Source organism: Acipenser ruthenus, chromosome 36, assembly GCF_902713425.1.
Source record: "Acipenser ruthenus chromosome 36, fAciRut3.2 maternal haplotype, whole genome shotgun sequence".
NCBI lineage: Eukaryota > Metazoa > Chordata > Actinopteri > Acipenseriformes > Acipenseridae > Acipenser > Acipenser ruthenus.
This window is the reverse complement of record NC_081224.1, coordinates 8,596,655-8,608,492: the sequence shown is the minus strand read 5'-3', so window position 1 is coordinate 8,608,492 and position 11,838 is coordinate 8,596,655.

Genomic DNA, 11,838 nt, shown 5'->3' with positions numbered 1-11,838 from the left:
TGAGCCAAAATTCATCCAAAGTGCATTTCTCTGTTACAGGAAGCAACACTTCTCCATTGCGTTTCCAGGACATCGACTGTACTTGTGAAAAACTGCACTGGCAGTTCCTTCACACGTGGTTGATCATCAGACATCACTGTATTGGGACTAAACTGTTCCATTTTCCTGAGCAGATCCATTGATTCAGGCCGACGCATTTGATACTGTGTCAGTACTTCTTTGGTGAACTCGATGCATCTTGCTGTTATTGCATTTTTCACAGCCGGTGACAGTTTGCTGACTTCCATTTTCTGTTGGAATGTAATTCCAAGATCCACATCATTTGGGGCCAGGTATATACTTGAAGATTTCAAATCCAGTAGCTTTGTGCGATCATTCATTCGAAAAACGCTAGGTTTCACAACTCTTCTGAGTGTTGACAAGTACAGTCTCTCCAAGTCACGAAAAACTCCCAGTGTGTCACCCGTTTCCAGTTGAAAGTTTTTGTTCGCCGTTTTTATTTCATGCAAGACAGGGTTAAGAAAAAAAAAGGTAAAGCAAATTTGTCTCATTGCTGTACATCTCGTCCAGCAGCCGAGCAGAATAACAGTGTTCAGCACTGGATGCGAGACTGAAGTGCAGCTTCAATGTGTCGTATTGCTCAACGATTCTTTCCACGCAATCTGCAAATACTAACCAACGTGTAGAGCTTGGAGAAATCCGCTTCAGTGGACAGTCACCGTTTTCGAGCGTCTTATACAGATCCCTGTATTCAGATTGTCGCTTTGCTGAGTGTGCAAACCAGTTGTAGGTTTCTTTAATTAGGAAATCCAAACTGCTGGGAAGACACTGCATTCCTTTATGTGCAACAATGTCAAGTGAGTGGCAAACGCAGCGCACAAGTTGAAGATTTGGTTGATGCCGTTTTAAGTTGGTATAGACCGAATGTTTTTTCCCGCACATAACACTCGCCCCGTCTGTGGCAATCCCCACAAGATTTTCAATTTTCAGTCCATTTTCTTCCAACAACTGCAGTATTGCATCTGCTACGTCGTCTGCATTGGCCTGTGGTAGTTCTACTATTCCGAGATATGTGCTAATGAACTTGTTGTGAACGCTGCTTAAATATTTAATGCATACGCAAAGAATTTTTCAAACTGAAATGTCAGTCCATTCATCCAAATACAACGAAAATGGCGACGTACCCAAGTCATTAAGTAGCAGCTCTTTTGAAGTGTGGCACTAGAACTGAATTGATAACTGCCGTACACTTTGTTCTATGCATTTTAAAAGTCCCAAACTCATCATGTAGTATTTCCCCTAAATCATCAACTACGTTTATTGATGTGTTACAGGCTGCATACGTTGCAATCCTTAGCTCCCTCCGCTTCTGGTCATCTGTAATGGCAATTGCATTCCCCGAAGCTGAAGCTGGTGTAGTAAAATGCGTTATAAGATCCCTCGTTGGTGCGCCGCGTGTCTTGTGCCAGTTTGTTGCAGTGTTGGCCTTCAGGTCGTTTAAGTGGGCCCCAATCTGTACATTGCAGTATTTGCAACAGGCTTTTGTTTCGTCGCTGGTTACAGAGGCAATCCAGCGTTTCAGTTCGGGATTGGACTCCCATTTTTTTTATATTTTGACCATTTTGACATCTTTAAGCATTTGCATTGAAAATACTCGGACTTTGCATTTGTTAATATGCTGACAATGATATTGACATTGAGAGTCAATGGCTTGGTCTGTTAATATCATCTGACAGGTCTGCAAGGATTATCCCCCCCCCCCCCCCCCCCCCCCCCCCCCCCCCTTGTCCATGTATGATTGGCTGTATTCGCTCAGTTTACACAAAACAGTAATGCTGCTGGTTTCTGCTACTGTCAATCATTACTGCATGGTTGTGTTAAGGTGGATTAACATGTGACTGAATGCATATAAAGTGTATTGGTGACAATCATTGAATTTTACTTTATTTTAATTGTGCTTATGGCATTTATTTCAAATGTACGGACCTCACACAGAAACTTGGAATTACCCGCCCACAGGTCTAAAAGTAGCCCAAAATATAATCGCCCGCACAATGCAAATTTTACCAGCACAATGAAAAAAAAAAAACAAGCCCAATCTGGCAACACTGTTGACTGTGCGTTACTGGTAGAGTCACATGACCCATTTGTTTACTTTCTGTTTTGTGTTTAATAAATTCTGTGCGCCTGTGCCGGCTTTTCAACTCCAACTCCAATGCAGTCTCTGTCTTGCAATGCGATTACCCACACATGTGACATGAGTACCTTGTCACAATACCGTTTAAATGTTGATCAATGTGAAGGAATCTTCATAAAAGTACTATATATTGATGTTCAATTCAAATTTGCCATTTTGTCATTATTCTAATAATGCCAAACCCTATTATAGTGAACACCCTGATATAACAAACATTTCTCCAGGTCCCATGGGGGTTCATTACAGTGAAGATATATATTATACACATACATACATACAATAATTCAGTTACTTGCAAAAAAACACATTCACTGCTGTTTTGCACTTAACTTTTTCACAAGAAGTTAAAAAGTTACTTATAATCCAGTGTATGTATAAAAAGCAAACGTTAACAGCACATACAATGAATTACGGGGTCGCAATCTCATCGGCTTTGATGTAGTATAAATTAAGAAGGTGAAAACTAACAGGTTTACCAATTCTTCCTGTGGAACATAAAATACAAGGAGGTGTGATGAGTTGAGACGGTTTTCAGCCTTGGGGTGCATTCAGTGTACGGTAGTAAAAAGGTTTGGTTTTATTTTCTAATCAAGCTGATGTGTATATACTTAATAACGCATGGAAATATAAACAGACGTGCAGCTACGGCTCCTCATTAACACAGAACGAAAATACCTTCATATAAAAATGTGTGCTTGCATGTTTTTTTATTCTTTTTTTTTTTTTTTAGATGTAACTAATGGCTTCATATGCTGGATTAGACTGATAACTAACCTTTTCCTCAAATGCTTTCTGAACATTTTGAAACACTACCAGTGAGCACACAGACCAAATTCCCCCTCCCTGTGACAAAAATACAGAAGTGGTTTATTGCTCTGCTGGTGTTACAGGCTAATTGTCACCACGGCGTTTTCTGGCATCCTGGTGATATACGTGTTTATTTGAAGGAGTGAAAACTGACAGAGGCAATCCGTCACACATATATATATATATATATATATATATATATATATATATATATATATATATATATATATATATATATAATTTATTTATTAGCAGACGCCCTTATCCAGGGTGACTTAGTCTTAAACAGAAATACATTTCAAAAATCACAGTACAAGTATTAATTAAGAGCAAGATAAAATACAATGACTTCGGTTCTAGCAAGTACAAGTATATGACAAAATACGATTCAATAACGGAGCAGATAAGTGTCAGTGATAGTTACATCAGGATATAATTAAATACAAAATACTACAGATTAAATAACACTTGTGACAGATTACAGTACTCTAAAGTACAGGATTAAATGCAGTAAAATAGGAAGCAGATAAGAGCAAGTAAAGCGCAGTAAAGCAGGAAGAGTGATAGTGTCCAGAGGGAAAAGAGGAGTTCTACAGGTGCTGTCTGAAGAGGTGAGTCTTGAGGAGGCGCCGGAAAGTGGTCAGGGACTGGGCAGTCCTGACATCTGTAGGAAGGTCATTCCACAACTGCGGGGCGAGGGTGGAGAAGGAGTGGGCTCTGGAGGCAGGGGATGGTAGAGGAGGTAGAGCCAGTCTTCTAGTGCAGGAGGAGCGGAGAGGTCGAGTGGGGGTGTAGGGAGAGATGAGGGTCTGGAGGTAGCTGGGTGCAGTCTGGTCAAGGCATCTGTAGGCGAGTACAAGAGTCTTGAACTGGATGCAGGACTATTGTAATACCTTACAAATCAGCTCTATTAGGACGTCTGTTTACCACCCACAAACTGATGGGCTAGTGGAGCAATTTAATAAAACATTGAAAGCGATGCTTAGGAAAGTAATAGGGAAAGATGGGAAGGATTGGTACCTTCTTTTGCCCTATTTAATGTTTGCAGTGCGAGAAGTTCCCCAGGCTTCCACCGGGTTTTCACCCTTTGAGCTGCTATATGGGCGACAACCTCGGGGAATATTGGTTATCACCAAGGAGACCTGGGAGACTCAAACTTCTCGAGGTAGGAACATGGTGGATTATATCCTCCAAATGCAGGATAGAATTGATCGAGTAACCCCCATAGTACGGGAACATTTGGAGAAAGCACAATTTAAACAAGCGTATCACTATAATAAGAGAGCTAGAATCCGTGTCTTTCAACCTGGAGACCGAGTGATGGTCTTAGTTCCCACTCCTACCACGAAAATGTTTACTCAGTGGCAAGGGCCCTACGAGATCCTTGAAGCTGTTGGACCAGTAAATTATAAGGTACATCGGCCTGGCAAACGGAAGGAGGTTCAAATATACCATGTCAATTTGTTAAAACCCTGGGTAGATTATGAACCATCCGAGGGGGGGAATAGAGCAGTCACTTCTTGCGCACAGGAGGAAAGGGTAAAAATGGAGGCTAAAAAGGTCAATATAGGACCCAATTTAACCGTACAGCAAAGAGAAGAAGTAGAACAATTAGTGATAGAAAATCAAGACGTATTTTCTAACATGCCAGGTCGTACTACGGTAATCCAACACAATATAGACACTCCCCCTAACGTCAGAGTAAGGGTACGGCCATATCGCCTACCCGAGGCTAAAAAGGTAGATGTAATACAGGAATTAGAGAAAATGTTACAGCTTGATGTCATTGAAGAGTCCTCCAGCCCTTGGAACAGTCCCATTGTGACCAAACCTGATGGGAGCTGGAGGTTCTGTAATGACTTCCGCCGATTAAATTTAGTCTCAAAGTTCGACTCATACCCAATGCCTCGGGTAGATGAGTTGATCGAAAGGCTCGGTAAAGCGAGATACCTTTCCACTTTAGACCTCACAAAAGGTTATTGCCAGATTCCTCTGACCCCAAGTTCTAGGGAGAAAATTGCGTTTTCCACGCCTAGAGGCTTATATCAATATAAGGTCATGCCCTTCGGACTACATGGAGCTCCAGCCTCCTTCCAAAGGCTAATGGATAAGGTGTTAAGACCTCACAGTGAGTACGCCTCGGCTTATATTGATGATATTGTTGTTTTCTCAGAAGGATGGGAGGAACATCTACCGAGGGTTAACCGGGTTTTACAGGCTCTCCGAGAAGCAGGCCTCACAGCAAATCCAGAAAAATGTCATGTGGGCCTGACAGAGGCAAAATATTTGGGTTATGTGGTAGGGGGAGGTGACATAAAACCCCAATTAAGCAAAGTAGAGGCTTTGAAGTCCTGGCCAATCCCCAGCCATAAGAAACAGGTGCGAGCATTCTTGGGATTGGCGGGATATTATCTCCGATTTGTACCAGAATTCTCTGCAATAGCAGCACCCTTAACTAATCTGACTAGAAAGTCCGAACCCAACAATGTGCGGTGCTCGGAAAAAGCTAACGAAGCATTTAAGCAGATCATAGATCGTTTATGTAGTGGACCTGTGTTAAAAGTTCCAGACTTTAACAAGAGATTTATTGTTCAGACTGATGCCTCAGAAGTGGGCATCGGGGCTGTCCTCTCCCAGATCTTCGAAGGTGAGGAACACCCCATTATGTATCTTAGCTGGAAGCTACTACCACGTGAAACAAGATATGCAGTGGTTGAAAAGGAATGTTTAGCTATAAAGTGGGCAGTAGAAACATTAAAATATTATTTGTTGGGCCGAGAGTTTACGCTAGTCACAGATCACTCACCATTGAAATGGATGAAAGAAAACAAAGAAACGAATGCGAAGGTGACCGGGTGGTTTACAGCAGTATAAATTTAAAATCGAGCATAGAAGCGGGGCTAAAAATGCAAACGCTGATGGATTATCAAGGGTGCATTGTGGGGGTAGAAATATCGCTCAACCTGATAGGTTTGAGCTGAAGGGAAGGATATGTGAGGAATCGTCACCGTTTAATGTAAGGAAAAAGTGTCAGCAACGTGGGGATGCTGATACTTTCCCCTTACATAGAAAATTAAAAAGGAAAGTATTTACCAACAGTAATAGGGTGCGAGAATTAAAAAAACTTCAGTTCCCAGAAACAGACAGGAAGTTGGATGACAGAGGCCCTGGTAGGGGCTGAACCAGATTATAAAATAAGGATGTACCCTACACAGACGTGGGTGTAGGGCTGGAAGGAAGTCAGCGATGGAGTGTGGAAACGCTACATGAAAATTTTTTTTAGTTCATAATAGAAGAACGAGTGAAAACGGGGGAGTAGAGTGTTTGGCTGGAACCTCTGAGTATTTGGAGTGTATGGTGAAAGACAAAATAAATATCTGCTCGGATTACTAGAACAAGGAAAACTACAGTTCAGACTGGAAAAAACACGGCGGCTGGATTGTTTTAAAACACTGGCGGAAAGAACCTCGTATGGAAACAGTGAGTACAACGAACACATAGTTTCATTTTTGCTTTTGGATACTTGTGTTGAACTTTCAGCGTGACCCGGACCGAAGCACTAGTAACTGTTTATGTACAGAGCGAAATAAGCTATGCAGTAAATGGACGGTGAATAGGAAAAACGCAGTTATGCATTATTTCCCTGCGTGAAATAACAAGCCTGAAGCGCTACTTTTGGGTTATTTAATCAATTTTCTTTTAAAACACCTGTCTGCAGTAGTACCTATACGTGTGGGAGTAAATGAAAAGTGGACTGTAAATACGTTGGCTTTGCCGATTTTGAAGATGGATCGTTGTGCTGTAAATGAGGAATAACTATGAGTGGGACTTCAGCTGGTTGTAATTAAAGGTGCTCAGGAGAACCGGTGAAACTTTTGGTGATGGACTGTGTATTGGCAATTGTTTATAGAGGACAGTATACAAGTCGATACCAAGGTGTGCTGCCGGATAGCAATTTAAACTTTTATTGAACATCCTGACTGGGTCACGGCCTGCGTGAGCACTGGGCTGCATCCAGGGTGTTGGGCAGCAGAGGGCGCTCCCCCTATATAACGAGCAGGAGAGAGGGAGACTGTCAGTACATTTACTGAGGGGTTTTGGAGGACTGTAACCTTTGTTTTTTCTGGTTGCTTTGGAGGGAACTTGGGAAGAGGGAAAGGACTGTACATACCTCCTGGATAACTATACTGCAGTGTGCTTCAGTTGTGGAAAGTAAAGTAGTTCCTGGTGGAACATGAACTCATCTGTGGTAAAAATACCACAGTATACTGGAATATAGTAGGTGAACTAAAAACATAATTAGTTTTACCTGTCTGAAGACAAACTTCGTCAGGGCTAGATAGGGAACCAGAAGAACGTGTAGTTAGAGGCCAGGTTTGTTTTAATTATTTTGTTTTGAGTCTTTAAAGTGGAACGGTAAATAAACCAAAACTCACCAGCACTTATTCTGTTCCGTCTCCTCTGTTTGAAGGCAAACTTTGGGTTTTCCCTTTGAAATAGAACTCTAATCGTTCACAATATATATAATATATACAGTAGTTCCTCGTACAAGTTAGAAAAACTTGTTGAAAACAACTGAGACTCCTCTATACAGCTCCAAGAGTTTTGCTGTTTTCACCGTGTTGCAGCAGCAAAACTAAATAACTTAGAATTACCATCCGTACCAGTACCAAAAGTTAGAAACTTTCCTACATCAAATATGACAAAAGGTAGACATTAATACGTTTATATTACAAATGTATAAATAAATTAATACATAGCAAGCCAGAAAAATATATCATATTAATTGATTTGGTTGATGCTTTTATGCAGAGCAATTTACATTTGTATACCTATATAAGTTTCATGGGAAAAAAAAATAGTTATACAACGAGACACTAGTGATCCTTCACTTACAGCATCTGTGGAGTAGTGATTAGAGCACTGTGCTCCTGACTGGAGCTGAGTGTGACATTAACAGAAGTGACTATATTATTTGACTGAATTATGGCTGCATCTGTCTTCTTTTCATACATTTACACTGTAAAACCACAGAACGTGTGAAATGTTTAATATCTAAATGGCGTGTGTATAGTACAAAAAAAATGTGTTTATATGTAATTAGGTGTAACACTGGTGTTTAGTCATTTGAAACTCTAAATAATTGTTAAATGTTATGTGTTTAATCTGTGCCATAATGTTTAGATTTTAAACACAAACCCTGTTATAAACACGTATGAATGTTTAAAAAGTGTTACAAATCATAAACACGTCCAAGAGTTTATAAAATAAACACCACATGGTGTTTAATTCCTAAACACATTTAAAATCATAAACCCAGTGACGTGTTTGAAAAGTGTGACAAATAAGTGTTTTACAGTTCGGTTTTATATCACATTATGCTTATGGATACTCAATAATAAGTCAGTAATATTAATGATTACAATTTCTTTCATACAGGGGGCCTGAAACACTGGAACCATCATGCCTTTCACCATGAAACGACAAGGAAAACAACAACATAAATACTACATGAACAGGATAGGACAGGATAAGGATAAACAAATACGCAACCCACTCACAACAACTACAATAACACATCAGGAACCAGAGACACAGACACAACCACAATTTCAGCAATCTCCAGACCGATCACAGCACGTTGAGAGTTACTACGTGCAACTGTCCATGTAGCATCTCCTGGCCAACCACAGCCCGTTGAGGGTTATTGTCGTGCAACTGTCAATGTAAAATATTCAGAACAAAATCCACCCATTTGAGGAATACCGTCGTGCAACTGTCAAAGTAACATCTCCAGACCGAACACAGCACATTGAGGAATACCGTCGCCACAGGCCAGACCCCAACAGCAGCAGGAACAACAGCTAAACAAACAAACTCAACAGGAATATTACATGTCATTTATTCACAAACAGCCAGATCTTCAGGAAACACTGAGCAAACGGTCCCCGCCAAACCAAGCCTTGACAGATGACTTGGAACTCCACACCCTGGTACGCAGTGCACAAACAAAGTCCAAAACTGTATGGGAAGACATTGTGGATGTCAGTAAAGTTTATAATGCTTCATGGAAGTTGAAGGAAATCAATCCTTTCTACAAAGACATCATCTTGCCACAAAACTGTCAACTTGCTTACTAATCACAACTTGAATGCATTTTAATGTCATTCTGACAATTAAGAAGAAGATGACGATGAAATCACTCTGGAGGAAACAATCAAAGAACAACCTCACCACAAAGAACCTTTGCTACATAAGGTTCAACCGGATGAAGAGGCTGTCATTTACCACAATTACACAATATATCCCTGTGACAGAAATATAATGAGTTCTGGTTGTAAATCTCCCTCCCGACCTGTGAGGGTGTCAAGTAGCGAAAGGGAAAGGCTTTGGACGGGTTGGCCTGACAGTTCATTTCCTGGGTCGGGAAGTTGGTCAGCCTGGAAAAAGGCGATACTCCGTTGCAGGAATGTATTGACCCGGAAGGTAAACGAGGAAGCAGCTGCAGGCAATAGAGTCAGCTGCAATCGTTTACCAAGGGGTCATGCATGATCGCATAAAGGGGCCGGAGAATTGTAAATCTTTTCCTTCACTTGGGTTCAGAGAATCAAGGAACTGGAAGGACCGGGAGAGTTCCCAAAAAGAGATAAAAGTATTTGTGAGTGTTTTGTTTGTTTGTAGCACTGTTAGTAATTGTCTTTTGTTTGTAAATTCACTAGACGGCTAACGCGTCTCTGGAGCTATTGCCTTGGGCCAGCACTACCCGGAACAAAAACACCACTGTTACTATTATTTGTTATCACCCACCTTGAGCACTTCTGCACGCACCCGGACCGGTGATTTGTGTATGTAGTATTGTGGGAGCGGATAACGTGTTATTATTTGTTTTGTTTAGAAATCATTATTATCATTATCCTGCCGAGTTTTACACCAGGGGTGTATTGCCAGAGGATTATTGTTTGGTCGCCAGACCAGGATTTTTGTTGACAATAAAAATAACGTTTCCACATTGGATTACAGTTTTTCACTTGTGATTATTTCTGCACTGCATCACCTCTGCACCTGTTCATAATCAGCAGCCACTTTGCCACAATCCCATACACAGTGAAAGGAAGAAAGGTACAGCTACTGATCTTTACCAAATGCTGCACATACAGGATGAAGCTCTGGAAGACTGGGGGGAAGAAACTAGACCTACTGTGTTTCCCAGACTCACAGAATTCATGGATTCCATGCTGAACGGACGCCCCATTTGAATCCAACAGTTTGCCAAAGCTCAGCTTCAGTCATGCCACGCGCAATTTAGGCTGAATCAGCAATATATCTTTCACCTGCAGCATCAGGCCAATCTTTGCCAGATTAACGGAGGACCTGGACTGACCTGGGACAATCTCCTAGTCTTACCTCTCTATGGCACAGATCCACAAACAACCATCAAGTGGATTGATTTATCAAAGGTTTCTAGCCGCCGGCTAGCAAAAGAAAATCCTGACTCAACCGACATCTACTTTCCTTCCTGGATTGACTCATACTACCCACAAAGTCCGGAGGCTCTGCAAGACATAAGCTCCTATGATTTCATTGATTGGCATGATGTGGTGACAGAGAAGCCCAACATAGAAAACATGTTTCCTTTCGGATACATCAAAAAGAGAAGCACGCCCTACTTAATCAATCATTACCATTACAGTGTACAAGACTACCCAGAGAACTACTATGCTATCCTCCTACTTCTCAAGCCATGGAAAGACAGAACAGACCTTCTTCCTGAAGGGTGCCATTCCTATATGGAAGCCTTCCATGCTTGTAGGGATAGCCGTCAAAAAGCTATGGCCTATCATTATCAACTACAACAAATAGCTGCAGCTGATGAGGAGTTAACCCGACTAGTAGAGCAAAAACAAAAGGAAGATGTGAGAGATGTGGTGGCACAACCTCTTCTACAAAATGTAGAAGACATGCTCAAGCACCTTAATGAAGACCAGCAGAGAGTGTTTGACCACATTGCCAAAACTTTGCAACAACAAACTGAAACAAACGCCCCCATCCTCTGCATGTTTGTGAGTGGCACTGGAGGTACAGGGAAGACTTTTCTCATTCAAACTGTCACAGCATGGGTGAGACAAAGCCAGGGAAAACAAGTGGCAATTCACTGTGACGGATGCGAGTGGTGTAATGAATAAATAAACAGTCCCGAAACAGTAGTTCTCCCAAAACGACTGTGTTTATTAAAATAAACCTCCCCTTTACCAGCGATGGTATCGGGGGAAACACAGCTGGCTGACAAGCCAAACAAAAACACAAAAAACAAACAGAAAGTGTCCACAATGAAATCCCGAGTGTCCTGTGCACGAAAGTGCTCTGTAATCCACACGGGGTGTGCTGATGTTGATGAAGGGAAGGTAGTGCTCTGTGGTCTGGAACTAGCTCCGTGGCTGCAGTCCCTTGCTCCTACTCCGCCCCTGAAAACACACAACAAACAACACGTAATCCAAAAACACAGAGCTCCGGCTGGTGGCTCAGTTTCTCAACGCAAGAGTAGGTATTAATATAGCTACTTCCCCTTTGTACCTACCAAACTCCTCCCTGCAATCAACGCGTCGCAATGATGTCTCCAATGGAGGGCTGCCCCGCGGCTGATTGCAATGGATTCGCCCTGTGTACTTGCAACTACGCGCCCCTCCTATTATTTATTTCTTAGCAGACGCCCTTATCCAGGGCGACTTACAATCGTAAGCAAATACATTTCAACTGTTACAGTACAAGTAATAATACAATAAGAGCAAGATAAATACAATGACTTTGGTTCAATAATACAGCAGATAACAGTGACA